The 16,553-nt window shown below is 46.7% G+C and overlaps 1 long non-coding RNA gene across 1 annotated transcript; it reads right to left on the bottom strand.

The window, feature by feature from the left end:
* Window positions 1-241: 241 nt before the first annotated feature.
* On the bottom strand, window positions 242-1,452 carry LOC307223840. Its single transcript, XR_013842294.1, has 2 exons — window positions 1,259-1,452; window positions 242-536 (listed from the first exon to the last, which is right to left on the bottom strand). It is a non-coding gene; the product is annotated as an uncharacterized lncRNA (long non-coding RNA).
* Between the last annotated feature and the right edge of the window lie 15,101 nt (window positions 1,453-16,553).

The raw sequence follows: 16,553 nt of genomic DNA, 5'->3' as shown, positions 1-16,553 counted from the left end.
GTTTTAGGTATAAAATATTCGATCATGGAAATATTCTTTGCCTTATCCTAGGATAGGGAGCCTGTAATATATGTTAAAACGGTTAATTTTTTTATTATCTCTCCGAATTGTTTTACCAGCCCTGGCCCCCCAAATTATTGTAGCATCCACTGAAAATGCAGGCAATGTAAGCAAATGTTAAATCTAATTTTTTCCTGTGCAAAACCTAATTAGCCATTAAAAAAAAAAAAAGAGGAGAAGGTTAACGCCAGCGCCTGAGACGGTTTTTGTTTAATAATCCTATTACTGACGGCTCATCATGTATAAAATGGTGCTGTAGGATGCAAAATTTTCCACTTGTTTGTGGGGAGAAATGTATAAGCGCAGGAGGCAGGCCGGGGCGCGGTGGAAGGCAGGCAGGCAGGCACACGCCTCAAATGTAAGTAGTCGTCCTCTGCTCTTATCGCAGTCAAAATAGAAATGTTGTCTCTGCTCCGGGAGAAGTTGTCTCCAAATAACCTGCCAGGAACCGCTGTTGGGTCTTTGAGTCGTTGTTGCTGCTTCCCTGCAGAGAGAAAAAGGCGATACCTTGGAGAATTAGAGCGGTTTTCTCTTCGAGGTTGTTTTTCCCCCTGGAAAGGGGACTAAAATGATGCGCAGCTCCATCTCTCTGCCCTGCACCCCACCCAGCGCCAAGACTAGAATTCATTGCCCTCTCCTCTGGTCGGCGCAAAGTTGCAGCGATCCAGAGGTTTTAAGGCTGCGATCCTTTAGTTTCAGGGGAGTCGGCGGGGCTTGCTAAAGAGTAAGCTGTCATGCTTTGGGGAATTTAGCTTTTCAGTATCCCAGCGACTGGCAACAGCGAGCTTTCTTTTTTTAAGATAACAACAACAACAATATTTATTAAATATTTTCTGGGGTTACAAAAGTAGGTGCATGGTCTGCATTTTCAGGTCGTAGAGTCTTCTCTACAGATCAGTTGCATTCGATGTGAGACAGGGAGCTTTTTCAAAACAAAACAAAAAACCACCCTGTATGTTTTCAAGCTGCCTCTAGTCTATCCAACCTGATGAGTTCAGTACTTTAGGGAGGGGTCTCTCCCCCTCCCAAAAAAAAAAAATTAGATCTCTTTTAAAATTCCATAACCAAGGTCCGAGCAACAGAAAAGAGATTCGTTCCCCTAAAACGCCCAGTAACGGATAGGCAGCCCGCTTGATATTTTGTAAAAAAAATAATAATCTGGGGGTGTGGGAGAATAGAAGGGGACCTGGATAGTTACTTACTTAGTTAGTTATTTTTGAAAGAGGGGTTTGCAAGGATAATTGAAGCGGGAGTTGGCAGCAGGTTTCGTTTTCCAGGGAAATTGTCCGGAGACCCAGTGTACCTCCACCACTTTTTGCCCCGCGGAATGCGAGGTAGCGAAGGATAACCAAAGCGCGTTAGCGGCGGCCAGACTCCCGCCTCCCCCGCAGACAAAAGACAAAAGACATTCCATCCGATTGTTACGTCCGCAAACAAACGCGGCGTGATCATTAGGGAGGGAAATTCTTGACAGATCGCCCTGTGTTTCTCTCTCCCCCCCCCCCTTGACGTTGACCCGGCTCCGTGTTTAAGAAAATGGTTTTGGGTTTTTTTTTAACAATGCAGACATACCGGCCTAGATTTTATTTTATTTTATTTTATTTTATTTTATTTTATTTTATTTTATTTTATTTTATTCGCCTTTCTGCGGCCCGATCCTAAGCGCATTATACCGAAGCGCGCGCATGGCTTTATTCGTTTATTTTAAGCTCCCTGAAAAATCCCTTTGGCTGAACTTCTCTTCCGCGCATTCTCTCCTCACCTCCGACATATGGAAGAATCGGGCTTCGCTCTTTTAAAAACCTCTTTCCCCCATGAGAGGAAAGAGATCTGCATTTTCCACTCAAACTAGAGCAGCTGCTTAGGAAACGCGGATCCCCGTGGATCCTACTTTCGCTTTCTCGCTTCCGGCCCCTTCGGAAACCGATTCGTCAGCGGGTACCCGGCATCTGAAGGAGAATTTTTATTTTCACCACTTTTCTTTCTCTAAGGGACTGTGAAAGGGAAACAAAAGGCTGCCATTCACACGAGAAGTCCAAGGCGCTAAAGGAGAAATCCGGGTTCAAACGGGCGGGCGTGTGGGGCGGGCGCGTGAAATACATAACAGAACCTGATTTATTTTCGTCTTTAAAAAAAATGATGAAAACTCCTAAAACAAACAAGTCGGAAAAAAACAAGGGGTTTTTTGTGTGTGCGTGTGGTGGTGAGAAAAGTGAATATAAAAGAAAAGGGAGAAAGAAGCTGTTTTAAAGGAGACAACTGCAAGGCGATAGGACCCGCAGCTTCCCGGGTCTTTTATAAAATCATAGAATTAGAGAGTTGGGACTAGAGAACCCCTTGACGCAGTGGTTTGCCGATTTTAAATAATAATAATAATAATAATAATAATAATAATAATAATAATAATAATAATATTTTAAATATATTAACTGGCCCGCATTTTAACGTGGATCTGAGTACGTTTACATCCGTTACATGGGCGGTGGAGTCCATTGAGGATCCGGGATTAAAACGTGCAAGGCTCGGCTTTTATTCAAAATATAATAAATTAAATCCATCGGGGCGCTGGTCTTTTGGTATTCACTATAGCGGGTCTGCGAGGAGCAGACAAATAAACCAAAAATTAACCCCACTTTGGAGAAGCGTGTGCAGGTCACACACTCTGTAAAAAAAAAAAAAAAGCGATTAAAGTTTCCTGTAGATTCGAGGCAGCGTGCAAACGCTTTTTAAAGCGTTGTGACTCCGACGCTGCACTCCTCTTCGGCACCGTTACTTGAACTTGCTTCCGAGTAATTGTAATAATAATTTTATTATTTATATGCCGTCCGTTTGTCTCATTGAAATATCCTCCGTTGCAAAGGTCCCGTTTTTAAAAATCTCATTCGGGTTGTGCAAATGTATGGTTGGATAGGGGCCGGCGCATTTCCCGGCAGACCGACAACTCTGGCAACTTTCTTTTGGGGTGAACATAAGTCTTCCCCGCCCCCCTAAGGAAGGAAGGCTGCTCAGTGACTGGAATGGACTGCAATTTCTTCCTTCCACCAGGCCTACCGCCGCCTTTGAGTCGCAGAAGGCGTCCCCGCGGATCTTGCGCGCGTTCTGGCTTCACACGTTCATTTCAACACGGGAGAGGGGACTTGAAGGAAACAATTCCTCGAAATGCCACGTCAACAGCTGTTAGGAGGCGGGTTTCCACCAGGCGCTTGGCGATCTGCGTTTCGGCCCGTTGCGCGAGTTCTCTCTGCGTTTAGGCGGAAATAACTAGGATTCCAAGTAGCTAGTCCCAAGTGAGGTTTAAAGCCAAGCGCAACGCTGCAGCGGAACCTTCTAGTTGAGGATTGGGCTGATTGTTGGTACTGGCGTCGGAAGAGAGGTTTCTGAATCCAGCCTCTTCGGAAAAGTGGATTTATTTCTTCCGTTCAAACAGAGGAAAACCTCCCGGATCGCATTCCCTTGCCAGCCATCGCGGTCCTTAAACAGACTGCTGCTTCTCTTCAGTTCCCTAAACTTACATGCAAAAGAAATGGGTCGTGTAAAAACTAATTTCTGGCCAGCGCATTGGTTGGCATTTTATTTTATTTCAGTCATTTCGTTTTTGTGTATTGTCTGGGTTGATTCCGTTCAAGCCAAGCAGCCGGAATCGTTGGATTTTAAGCCCATCCAGTCTAGATCGGGGAACGAATCTGCGCGGATGGTCACGATCCCGGAGTCAAAGGAGCAAAAATGCCCATCAAATAAATCCTGCAGAAAAAAATAAAGGTAGCTGGCCTCGAAGAAAAAAGGAAACGGGGAAAAACAAAAACAAAATCGATCTCAGGGCAATACCTTTTATTTAGCCGGCGAAAAGCTGGGGCATATTTTTAGGGACCATAAAATCGCTATTTTATTTTATTTTATTTTATTTTATTTTATTTTATTTTATTTTATTTTATTTTATTTTATTTTATTTTATTTTAGTAAGGGGAGAGGTGATGACTGGATTTTGAATGGGGTTGGCGGGATCGGGGGCTTCTTGCATCCAAGAAGGCCTCTGGGCACCTTTTCGGGATGCGCTGCAGTTTCTGGGAACGAGTCCGCTCCTTGTCTCCCTCCTCCCGGTTTTCCCTCCGCCGCCCCTTGGCCGGATCAAGCCCCCTCGGCAAGGGAGGGGAAGGCCGTTTTCCAGGGCAGAGGCTCCTCTTTGCTCTCAGTGTGTGTTCTGTAAAGTTGTGACAGATTATTAGTCAAGGGAGGGGAGTCACAGTTTGATGGAGATCTAACACACTCTGGACCATCCATCCTGCGGCCTCCTTCATTCATCGCGAGGAGCAAAGACAGAAGCAAAAAAACCCCAAGCCAGCCGCGGGGAAACGCCTTTCCTCCAAAGCGATTCATCACCGCAGGCTGAATTGAGAAAGCTTTTTTTTCCCTGTGCTTTCAGCCAAATTCCGCTTTCCTAGCCACCTCTCCGCGTGCTTAGCTCAGAAAAGAGCCATCATCACTCCGAGGGGCGATTTAAATGCCGCCCTGTTACCGTGAAATAAAGATCACGTGTGCGTAACTGATTTCACACGTGACGTTTTCCCGACACCGGTGTACACCATCACGTGTGAATATAGATAACCATGACTTATATCTCTGTGTGCAGACACGTGTTCCCCGACTAATATCTCCAGTGAAGGGAGACTGAACTGCATGCCGCAAACAATGCCATCTAAAGCTCGCCGTAGAAAAGAGCTCAGGCTGCGCAGAATCATAGCATCACATAATTGGAATGGACATCCACGGTCATCTAGTCCAACTCCTGCAATACCGGAATCTCCACTAAAGCATCCATGACAGATGGCCATCCAACACCCAAGGGAGGAGAGTCCACTACCTCCCGATAGCGAAACCAGAGTCATGGCCCGAAATCTTTGCAAGCGAACCCAAGCTTAGCCAACGTGGCGCCCTCCATATATATATATATATATATATATATATATATATATATATATATCAGTCACGAAATTAAAAGACGCCTACTTCTTGGGAGAAAAGCAATGACAAACCTAGACAGCATCTTAAAAAGCAGATACATCACCTTGCCAACAAAGGTCCGTATAGTTAAAGCTATGGTTTTCCCAGTAGTGATGTATGGAAGTGAGAGCTGGACCATAAAGAAGGCTGATTGCCGAAGAATTGATGCTTTTGAATTATGGTGCTGGAGGAGACTCTTGAGAGTCCCATGGACTGCAAGAAGATCAAACGCATCCATTCTTAAGGAAATCAGCCCTGAGCGCTCACTGGAAGGACAGATCCTGAAGCTGAGGCTCCAAAACTTTGGCCACCTAGTGAGAAGAGAAGACTCCCTGGAAAAGACCCTGATGTTGGGAAAGATGGAGGGCACAAGGAGAAGGGGACGACAGTGAAAGACAGGTGTGCCTGGCATGCTCTGGTCCATGGGGTCACGAAGAGTCGGACACGACCAAACGACTAAACAACAACAACATGGCTGTATTAAAGTATTAAAGTCTTTTGCCTCCATCCCAAAGCCCGGGAAGCTTCTGCCCTCCTTAGGGAGGGATGTGAGATGTTCATATATACCGCCTTATACCCAAAGGTCTCAGGGCGGTTACAACATAAAATCGCCATATAAAAAACAAAACAAAATACGTAATAAAAACAAAAACAAACGCTGTAAAGCGCGTCTCAGTTGCCCTGACCATCATCTCCCTTGCTTCTTCTAGGTCGTTTCTTTTCGGTGCTGTTCATTCTTAGCCTGGAAACCCCATAAAAATCGGCCTGGGGGGGTGTTGTTGTTCACTTCCAAGAAGAAACATGGAGGTGAAAACCTCGGGGGAGCTTGCGTGAAACACGCAGGCCAGGAACGTTTATGCGGGTGGCTTTTGGAAGCTCCGGTCGCAGGGTAGTTAAAACGGTATTAACTTGGGTACGTACTCTACCTTTCATGCGCATTTGTTCGCTCTGCGGCACTTTCCCCCTTTGCAATTCTCAGCAACGCTTCGAAAACGGCAGTTCCCAGAATTCTTTGAGAGGGGACATGTGTTTTGAATGTGCTGCCGACTTCAAAGTTATAGGATTGCGCGCAGGCGTGCTAAAGAGAACTTTTGCTTTGCGCATGGGAGAGCACGACAAAGGAACGCGTTTCTTCTGGGTTGATTCATTCATACATAAATTTAGGGTGCGTCCCTGCATCCCTTTTGTTGTTGTTCTTGTTGTTTAGTCGTGTCCGACTCTCCGTGACCCCATGGACCAGAGCACGCCAGGCACTCCTGTCTTCCACTGCCTCCCGCAGTTTGGTCAAACTCATGTTTGTAGCTTCGAGAACACTGTCCAACCATCTTGTCCTCTGTCGTCCCCTTCTCCTTGTGCCCTCCATCTTTCCCAACATCAGGGTCTTTTCCAGGGAGTCTTCTCTTCTCATGAGGTGGCCAAAGTATTGGAGCCTCAGCTTCACGATCTGTCCTTCCAGTGAGCACTCAGGGCTGATTTCCTTAAGAATGGAGAGGTTTGATCTTCTTGCAGTCCATGGGACTCTCAAGAATCTCCTCCAGCACCATAATTCAAAAGCATCAATTCTTCGGCGATCAGCCTTCTTTAAGGTCCAGCTCTCACTTCCATACATCACTACTGGGAAAACCATAGCTTTAACCATACAGACCTTTGTTGGCAAGGTGATGTCTCTGCTTTCTGCATCCCTTTACCTGGGCGTAAGCCCTGTCGAGCTCCCTACTTCTCGATACGAGCAGGATTGCGCTGTGAATTCGAATGAATGGCTCGAGAATAATAAACACGAGCGAGGTCACTTCGGATTCTGCAGACTAGAGAGAGGTAACCGTTCGCAGGCTTTCTTATTCCAAACATTTCGCATCTCCCCAAGATTCCTCTCTTTATTTATTGTATACGGAGATTCCCCCAAGATTCCTCTCTTAACTTCTTTGTTTCGCGGAGAGATCTCACTGCGCACCTCGGAGGCATTGACTATTTTTGGATTTTGAAGCAAAAATGGTTTAGACACAAGCAGTAAAGTGACCCCTAACCGGAAAAGAAATAAACCCGAAATCAACCCCCCCCCCAGCTCTTAAGAAACGCTTTGTTTTAGGGAGAGATCACCACCAATTTCAAGACACGGCTCATCTGAAAATTAGGTCGGTCGATTAAGGAAAACTGTGGGGAATCATCAATCTGCGAAGGGATTTTATTGCTGGCAGAAGGAGAGCTATGCGCACATTTCTTCATTTTCCTTCAGAGATGCTATTGCTATTGTAAAGGAAGGCAAAATGATAATGACGGTCTTCTCCAGCAGCGTTTGTTCCTGGTTAAAACGCCTATACAGTGGTACCTTGGGTTACATACGTTTCAGGTTACAGACTCCGCTAACCCAGAAATAGTGCTTCAGGTTAAGCACTTTGCTTCAGGATGAGAGCAGAAATCGGGCTCCGGCGGCGCTGCGGCAGCAGCAGCAGGAGGCCCCATTAGCTAAAGTGGTGCTTCAGGTTAAGAACAGTTTCAGGTTAAGAATGGACCTCCAGAACGAATTAAGTACTTAACCTGCGGTACCACTGTACTGTAGTGAAGTTTTGGTAACTCTAGAATTGTTACAATGAAATCGTTAATCCAAGTGGGGTTAACGGACGAGGGTTTTTAAGAGACGTAGAGGGCAGACCCACACCATACATGGAAAAAAGCACATCCTATGTAAATTAAAAGCACAAAACGTCCCCTCAAAGACGTAGTTTAACCCATGGACCTACAATTCCAAGCACCCTGAGCAAACTATAGTTCTCAGGATCGGGAGGGGAACCATGTGCTTAGAGAAAGGTTTCTCTACAGGGCAGAGCAGCGTCCCCTGATCTTTTTGAGACTTAGATTGCAAACCTTTCCCCTGGCTGGAACATTCCTCGGCATCGGTACCCACAGATTTGCGCTTTAGGGGTATAACTTGGCAGCTTGGGACGGCGATCCTAAGCAAGCGGTCCTTTGAAAGTCAGTACATCGAGAATTGTGTTGCGACACGCCCCCCGTTTCTAAAACCGTGTTAGGTGGAGGCAGTGCTTTAAAAAAAATATTTAGGGGTACAGTGCTCTCATTTTCCTACGCATATTGAAATACTGCCCCTCAATGAGGCCAAACTTAAATTCACAAAATGTTTAGGGGTACGCGTCCCCCTGCCTCCCCTCAGGAAAAAAATCACTGGCTGGAGGTAAATATGTAATAGATTTTCTGTTGTTTAGGATGGGGGAGCGATCCTCCAGGTCGTTAATCCGGCTTAGTCCACTTGGCTCGAAGTGGAAACCTTCCGGAAAACATGGTCTGTAAGTGACTTCACTGTCGTGCGCGAAAGTCCCATTGGCACCCTGCCTAACACAGCTAAACTGGTTTAAATCGGGTACATTGCGGCTGCGCCTTTATGGCTTGGCCGCTACACTTGCGATGCTGTTGCTAATGGCTGCTGAAAAGCAAGGCATCCCTTAGAAAAGAAAATCGAATGTATACACTTTCTAATCAATGCTGGCTTTATGTATTCGAAATGATTACAAAGAAGAGGAATGACACCTACACTCGCGAAAAAAAACTGGTTTAAACATCACTAGTAAAAAAGGAAACCGGACTCCAAACCAAGGAGGGAGAGACTATTGCTGGACCCCCAAACTGACCTCACCCCCCCAGGTAGTACGTCCAATGGCCAGGAATGACGGGACTCCATAGTCCAGGGGGGTTCTCCACCAATTTAAATTAATTTTTAATCTTCTCCAGCCTTCTAAATGTGTCTGTGGGAAGGGGGGTATTCTTGTTTTGCTGTTTTGTTTTATTTATTTAAATGTTTTCACCCTGCATTTTATTCTACGAACCACCGTGAGATCTTAGGATGAAGGGTGGTGTAATAATAATAATAATAATAATAATAATAATAATAATAATAATAATACAGCCAAAACCTGGGGGAGCATCGCTCTGAAGCCTGAGAGCCATAGCCATCCAAACAATCTGGAGACGCCATAGATTCAAAGCACTCTACTTCTCCCGAGAATCCTGGGAAATGTGGTTTGTTAAGGGTGCCGGGGGAAAGTAAGGGGTAAACTACAGTTTCCAAGATTCTTGGGAGGAGGGTGTCATGTGGTTTAAATGTGCGGTGCGTAGGCAGTAATATTTAGGAAGGGGAAGAATGTCTGAGCTTTGGCCATCTTGGCTGCAAGCTTCTTGGGGCAGGGACCTCTCTTTGCAATGATGGCGGTGCTGATGGTAGTTTGGGCATAACAATATAAAATGTGATATAGTCCTCTTGTCTACCTCGGGGTCCTGGTGGGTGCTGTTTGTCAGCGATGGGAAAAGAGGGAAATTAATTGCAAGCAATTAATAATTAATCCCTTTTTAAACAGCTTTATTATCTTCTCCTCCCCTCCTCCTCTTCTCCCCCCCGCACCCTGCACGAACCAGAGGGAATTTCGCCTGATAACCCCCCAAAGACCAAATGTCAAGTTTAACCAAATAGTTATTGCTTTATCAAGCCGAGCCTGCAAATAAATTAATCCAAAGCAAATATGTCCTGGGCGAGCCTCATTTGCCCATAATGGATGGAGAGGAAGCTCCGCCGATATTATTGTCTGTCATTCAATCTAACAAAGTGAACATTTATTGCATATATATTAAAAATTATCCCTTAATCGAGCGGGGGAAACAGGAGGGGGGCAGTTAGGCAGTTATTGGAGTCTTCCCAGAGGTGAAGTCTCCCTTGGATAGAATTTGGGAGGGGGGGGGGCTTTCTCCTACCGCCACCCCCCCCCCAAAGAAATAAATGTGAAGGACTTGAAAATGCATTGGATCTGCAGTGACACTGAGCTGCTTTGCTAAGCGACCCCAGGAAAATGATCAAGTTGAAAAAGGAGGGTCTGAGAAGCACCGTGGGTGTAAGGAGGTGTACGAGGGGGGGGGCTTATTCCCCCCCCCCCCAGGAAGGGGTGGCTGGGCAGCCTAGCCAGCCAGGGAGAAATACCCGGTTCCCTTTGTCTCCCTTTGTGGGATGCATCATTTTCTAATTAGGCATAAAATTGCATTCATACACTGGGATCGCCAGCTTCATAAACATAACCATTATGGTTCATAAAGGAGTCCATTGAGGCCGCCTCTTCTCAAAATAGAAAAGAAATTTGGAGAGGTTCAAGAAAGGACCTTCTCTCCTCTCTCTCCCCCCCCCCTCTTGCCCGCTTTGTTTCCCCTTTAGGGAAGATGGATGGCCAGTGTCTCCCCAGATGATGACTTTGGCCCAGTACATTGTCCAAAAGGAAGAATATATCTCATAATCATCACAATAATAATAACATGGAGAATTATAGAGTTTTCTTCCAGAGGAGACAGATTGGTTCCCGGGGCTGGGGCAGGGGGGTGGGCAAGGGGACAGTTTGGAGACTAACAGGAGGGCGGAGAGAGGGGCAAGTCGAAGAGGATTAATGAGGATGTCTAAGGGAGGAGACACGGTATGGGACGCGGGTGGCGCTGTGGGTTAAACCACAGAGCCTAGGACTTGCCAATCAGAAGGTCAGCAGTTTGAATCCCCGCGACAGGGTGAGCTCCCGTTGCTCGGTCCCTGCTCCTGCCAACCTAGCAGTTCGAAAGCACATCAGAGTGCAAGTAGATAAATAGGTACCACTTCGGCGGAAAGGTAAACGGCGTTTCCGTGCGCTGCTCTGGTTCACCAGAAGTGGCTTAGTCATGCTGGCCACATGACCAGGAAGCTGTACACCGGCTCCCTCTCCCAATAAAGCGAGATGAGTGCCACAACCCCAGAGTCGGTCACGACTGGACCTAATGGTCAGGGGTCCCTTTACCCTTTACCTTTAAGGGAGGAGAAGACTGGGGAAACTGGTATGAGCTAGCCAGAGAGGCTGAACTAGGAGAGACGGTGACTGGGAATAGCTGTGCAGGCTGGAAGGAGCTTCAGGCCTGGTGGCTGATGAACAGGCGTCAGAATTAGTGGAAAGACGAATGGAAAAAAAATCTGGGCGAACAAGTAGCTTATGGAAATTGTGAACGCCGCTCTGCCAGATGGTTAGAGTCTGGTGCTGATAATGCCAATGTTGCAGGTTCGATTCCCTTATGGCTCAGCTGCAGATCCCTGCATTGAAGGGCGTTGGACTAGAATCAGCGGTTCTCAACATGTGGGTCCCCAGATGTTGTTGGACTACAACTCCCATCATCCCTGAGCTCTGGCCTTGCTAGCTAGGGGTGATGGGAGTTGTAGTTCAACAACATCTGGGGACCCACAGGTTGAGAACCCGCTGATCCTCAGGGTCCCTTCCGACTGGACGATTCTAAGATCACGGCCACCCAGCTCAGTATTGAGACCCCCTCCAACTGGGGATTTATTCAGTGTGTGCTCTGCGACGCAATGTGGTGGATTTATTCTGCTTTGTTAGTGGTTCTGTGGTGCTTCCCCAATGCTGGTACTGTCATGTGTTGGCTGTCTGGAAGCACATCTGTGGCACGAGAGAGTTAGCTTAATATCAGCAGGAAATGACAGGGCATCTCACTGGTTGGAACCAATAGCAGTGCGGCCGTGGCAAGACGTATACAGGTGCAAACGGTATTAAAAGTGTGATAATGTAAGAACCGGGACGTGGGTGGCACTGTGGGTTAAACCACAGAGCCTAGGACTTGCCGATCAGAAGGTCGGCGGTTCGAATCCCCGCGACAGGGTGAGCTCCCGTTGCTCGGTCCCTGCTCCTGCCAACCTAGCAGTTCGAAAGCACGTCAAAGTGCAAGTAGATAAATAGGTACCACTCCGGTGGGAAGGTAAACGGCGTTTCCGTGCGCTGCTCTGCTTCGCCAGAAGCGGCTTAGTCATGCTGGCCACATGAGCTGGAAGCTGTATGCCGGCTCCCTTGGCCAGTAAAGTGAGATGAGCACCGCAACCCCAGAGTCGGTCACGACTGGACCTAATGGTCAGGGGTCCCTTTACCTTTTAATGTAAGAGCCACCTTGGTACCATCCTTAGCACAAATAAGAAGGATGCCTGGAGAAGCCCCAAATCTACTCCTGACTGACAGGGTTTCAGTAGCTATGTACAACTGATGTGTAGACACACACACACACACACACACTATAGACAGTTGAATCCCATTGACTGTCCGTCCTGCTATATACTGACTGTTACCTTTTAGTCACATTGATTTCAATGGGAAGGAGTTGAATACACATGTCACTCAGAAGTAAGCCCTACTAAATTCAGTGGGGCCAGAGGCTGCAATTCTGAGCAGGTTCGTATAGGCATGCACTACTCAATGTGCTGGGGGAAGCGGGTGGCGCTGTGGGTAAAAGCCTCAGCACCTAGGGCTTGCCGATCGAAAGGTCGGCGGTTCGAATCCCCGCGGCGGGGTGCGCTCCCGCTGCTCGGTCCCAGCGCCTGCCAACCTAGCAGTTCGAAAGCACCCCCGGGTGCAAGTAGATAAATAGGGACCGCTTACTGGCGGGAAGGTAAACGGCGTTTCCGTGTGCTGCGCTGGCTTACCAGATGCAGCTTTGTCACGCTGGCCATGTGACCCGGAAGTGTCTCCGGACAGCGCTGGCCCCCGGCCTCTTGAGTGAGATGGGCGCACAACCCCAGAGTCTGTCAAGACTGGCCCGTACGGGCAGGGGTACCTTTACCTTTTTACTCAATGTGCTGCGCTTCATTTGGTTCATGTCCAGCTATTTAAAAGGCAAGCTTACTCTTTGTAGCTGGCCAGGTACTCAACAGAAGCTCAACACATTGACTTAAAAGTGTATCTGTGTGATAGTTTGTGTACTCTGGGATAAAGTCTGTACATAAAAACAGAAACCAGAGCTATTAAAAGAACTCACTGCTCTGCCCTTTGCTGCTTGCTGTGTTACAATGTCTGACTGCATTTCAAAATGCAGTGGTACCTCGGGTTACAGATGCTTCAGGTTACAGATGCTTCAGGTTACAGACTCTGCTAACCCAGAAATATTACCTCGGGTTAAGAACTTTGCTTCAGGATGGGAACAGAAATCGTGCTACGGCGGCAAGGCAGCGACAGGAGGCCCCATTAGCTAAAGTGGTGCTTCAGGTTAAGAACAGTTTCAGGTTAAGAACGGACCTCCAGAACAAATTAAGTTCTTAACCCGAGGTACCACTGTATTTGATATTTTTTTGAAACCCTTCCTCCACCCCAATGATTACAGAGGCTGGGAATTGATAACTGAGGATAGGCTAGACTATGAACTCCTACAGACAGGGAGCTGTCCCCCTCCCCATGTAACTTTGTAAAATACCGTTTTTAAATCCTTAATTTCTCTTTCTACATTTGTCACATGTACGGTATATCCTGTTTTTCCTAGAAGGAGCTCAAGGTGGTGTATATGGTTCTGCTCCCTCTTATTTTTACAACAGTCCTGAGAGGTTGGCTAGGTTGAGAAGTAACAAATGGCCCAAGGTCACTCAGTGAGTTTTGCGGTGAGAAAAGATCTGAGCTAATACCTCCTCAGTCCCATACAATCTGACATTCAGATCACCAAAAAATATGGGAAAGAGAGAAGTCAGGGCTTCTGTCTATCAGGAAACACTAAGCTCTGATCTGCAAAGCATCCCAGGAGCCCAAAGATTTGTTGCGCTTACAGATTGTGAAGGATTATTGTTTTGCGATGAATAATTACCCTTTCATAGAATGACAGAATTGCAGAGTTGGAAGGGAACACCAGGGTCATCTAGTCCAACCCCCTGCAAGGCAGGAATCTTTTGCCCAATGTGGGGCTCAGGCCCGTGACCCTGAGATTAAGAGTCTCATGCTCTACCAGGTGTGCCAGTATTTAAAACACATGCAAAGGCTCAGTTCTGGCACAAAGTATTACACTAGACTTCTCTAATAGTTCTTTCCCTTTTCTGAGTACAGTGGTACCTCGGGTTACATACGCTTCAGGTTACAGACGCTTCAGGTTACAGACTACCCTAACCCAGAAATATTACCTCAGGTTAAGAACTTTGCTTCAGGATAAGAACAGAAATTGTGTGGCAGTGGTGCAGCAACAGCAGGAGGCCCCATTAGCTAAAGTGGTACCTCAGGTTAAGAATGGACCTCCAGAACGAATTAAGTTCTTAACCTGAAGTACCACTGTATTCGGCCCCAAACACAGTCAGAGACTGCACTGTGTTTAGCTACTAGACCAAGGAGCCAGATATACTACTATTGCCAGCCCCTCACTCCTGCGCACTTTTCTTCATTTCCTGTGCAAAGGCAACGGACGAATAAATGGTCAAGGGGGATTTTTCCCCTCCTCTCCTGCCTAGGCCAGGCCAGGCCGAGCCCTGCTGGGAGCACAAGCACTAAGTGGATGGAGATGGATGGAGACACTCCAGTCCCGCAACGTGGCGTCAGGCCTAGGACAATTACTTTCTCCTGAATACTGCCGGACAGCCTGGACTGCCACTGACCTCGGCACGCTGGCCCACTGGCAGCCCCGAGGAGTTTCTCCCCTGCAAATTGCCGGCTTGCTCTTACAATAAGCCGATTTGACACAAATAACTCTCATGCTGTGTCTACGCTTGTGTGACCTCCTGAACTGGGGCAGAGACCCTTCTGCCTCTCACGTCCACAGGCACAGAGCTGATTGGAGCTTCTGTCTATCATAGCTATCTATCTATCTATCTATCTATCTATCTATCATCTATCTATCATCTATCTATATCATCTATCTATCTATCTATCTATCTATCTATCATCTCTATCTATATCTCTCTCTCTCTCTCTCTCTCTCTCTCATCTATCTATCTATCTATCTATCTATCTATCTATCTATCTATATCTATCTATCATCTATCATCATCTATCTATCTATCTATCATCTATCTATCTATCTATCTATCTATCTATCTATCTATCATCTATCTATCATCTATCTATCTATCATCTATCTATCATCTATCTATCTATCTATCTATCTATCTATCTATCATCTATATCATCTATCATTTATATCATCTATCTATCTATATCTATATCTATATCTATCTATCTATCATCTATCTATCTATCTATCTATCTATCTATCTATCTATCTATCTATCTATCATCTATCTATATCTATCATCTATCATCTATCCTATCCTATCCTATCCTATCCTATCCTATCCTATCCTATCTTATCCACGTATTTACATCATGGGTTGGCAAACTAAGGCCCGGGGGCCGGATCCGGCCCAATCACCTTCTAAATCCGGCCCACGGATGATCTTGGAATCTGTGTGTTTTTACATGAGTAGCAGATGTCCTTTTATTTAAAATGCATCTCTGGGTTCTTTGTGGGGCCTGCCTGGTGTTTTTACATGAGTAGAATGTGTGCTTTTATTTAAAATGCATTTCTGGGTTATTTGTGGGGCATAGGAATTCATTCATCCCCCCCCCACCAAAAAAATATAGTCTGGCTCCCTACAAGGTCTGAGGCACAGTGGACCGGCCCCCTGCTAAAAAAAGTTTTCTGACCCCTGATCTGCATACATACATACATACACTCACAGAGCTGCTATTATGTCACAGGAGATCCTTACTGCAACCAAATGCATAAGGAATTAAGGCCAATTGTTGCTACCTTTCTTCACTTTGCGCAATAGTGGCAGGATCCTGGAGGTTTCTAAGCAGAGGTTGGATGGCCATCTTTTCATAGATGCTTTAGCTGGGATTCTTGTATTGCAGGGCGTTGGTGTCCCTTCCAACTCGTAAGATTCTATATGAAGCCATAGGTTAGCCATGATGAGAGCCAGACTTCTGTCACCACCAGACGGGAGCTCCTATCACTGAAATGGCCAGAGAAGCCCATCTTAGTAACCCTGCCTTGCTGCAAAGACTCTACAGCCAGCCCCAGGCCTCCACAGGTGATGTGGTCCAAAGAAGACCACACAAGTGACTTTCTCTGGCACTGAACCCCGTTTTGGTGGCAGCAGTAAAAGGACTTTCAAAATGGACGTGCCCAGCTTAACATGCTGAACATGTCTGCTGTTGTCTCTGTAGACCAGTGGTCCTTTTCATCAAATGATGCTGTCAAAGCCACCTCAGACTGCCTGTCCTGTTGCAGATGCTGGCAGTGGAGGTTGGCTCCTTTGGGCAGATGATCATCAGCCTCCACCTGCCTACCTTCTTCCTTACAACCAGTCAGGAGGAGGCTCTGCCTGCCATTGGCTCTACCTACTGGTGGTCTCCCCACCTTCTGCCGCCCCACTGAGCATCATCCAACACTGGGTGCTGGTGGTACTTTGAGCCTTCATCACGAGCATCTCCTGAGCCATGATGAACAGATGTGATCTTTCGGCTCATTATGGACTACATCATGGATGGGGAGCCTGTTGCCCTCCAGATGTTGGAGTCCATTGTTCATCAGCCCCAGCGAGAATGGCCCATGCTCAGAAATGATGGGCTACATGCAGTATGGCATGGTTGATCATTTACACCAGTCAATGCTCCTGCCCAATTCATCTTGTGGAGTCAATACAGTATTGCTTAATACAACCTTCACCTCCCTGGTGC

The sequence above is a fragment of the Podarcis cretensis genome (genome assembly GCF_951804945.1).
Source record: "Podarcis cretensis genome assembly, chromosome: 9".
Classification (NCBI taxonomy): Eukaryota; Metazoa; Chordata; class Lepidosauria; order Squamata; family Lacertidae; genus Podarcis; species Podarcis cretensis.
The sequence above is the reverse complement of the archived record's forward strand: the minus strand, read 5'-3'. Positions and strand labels throughout refer to the sequence as shown.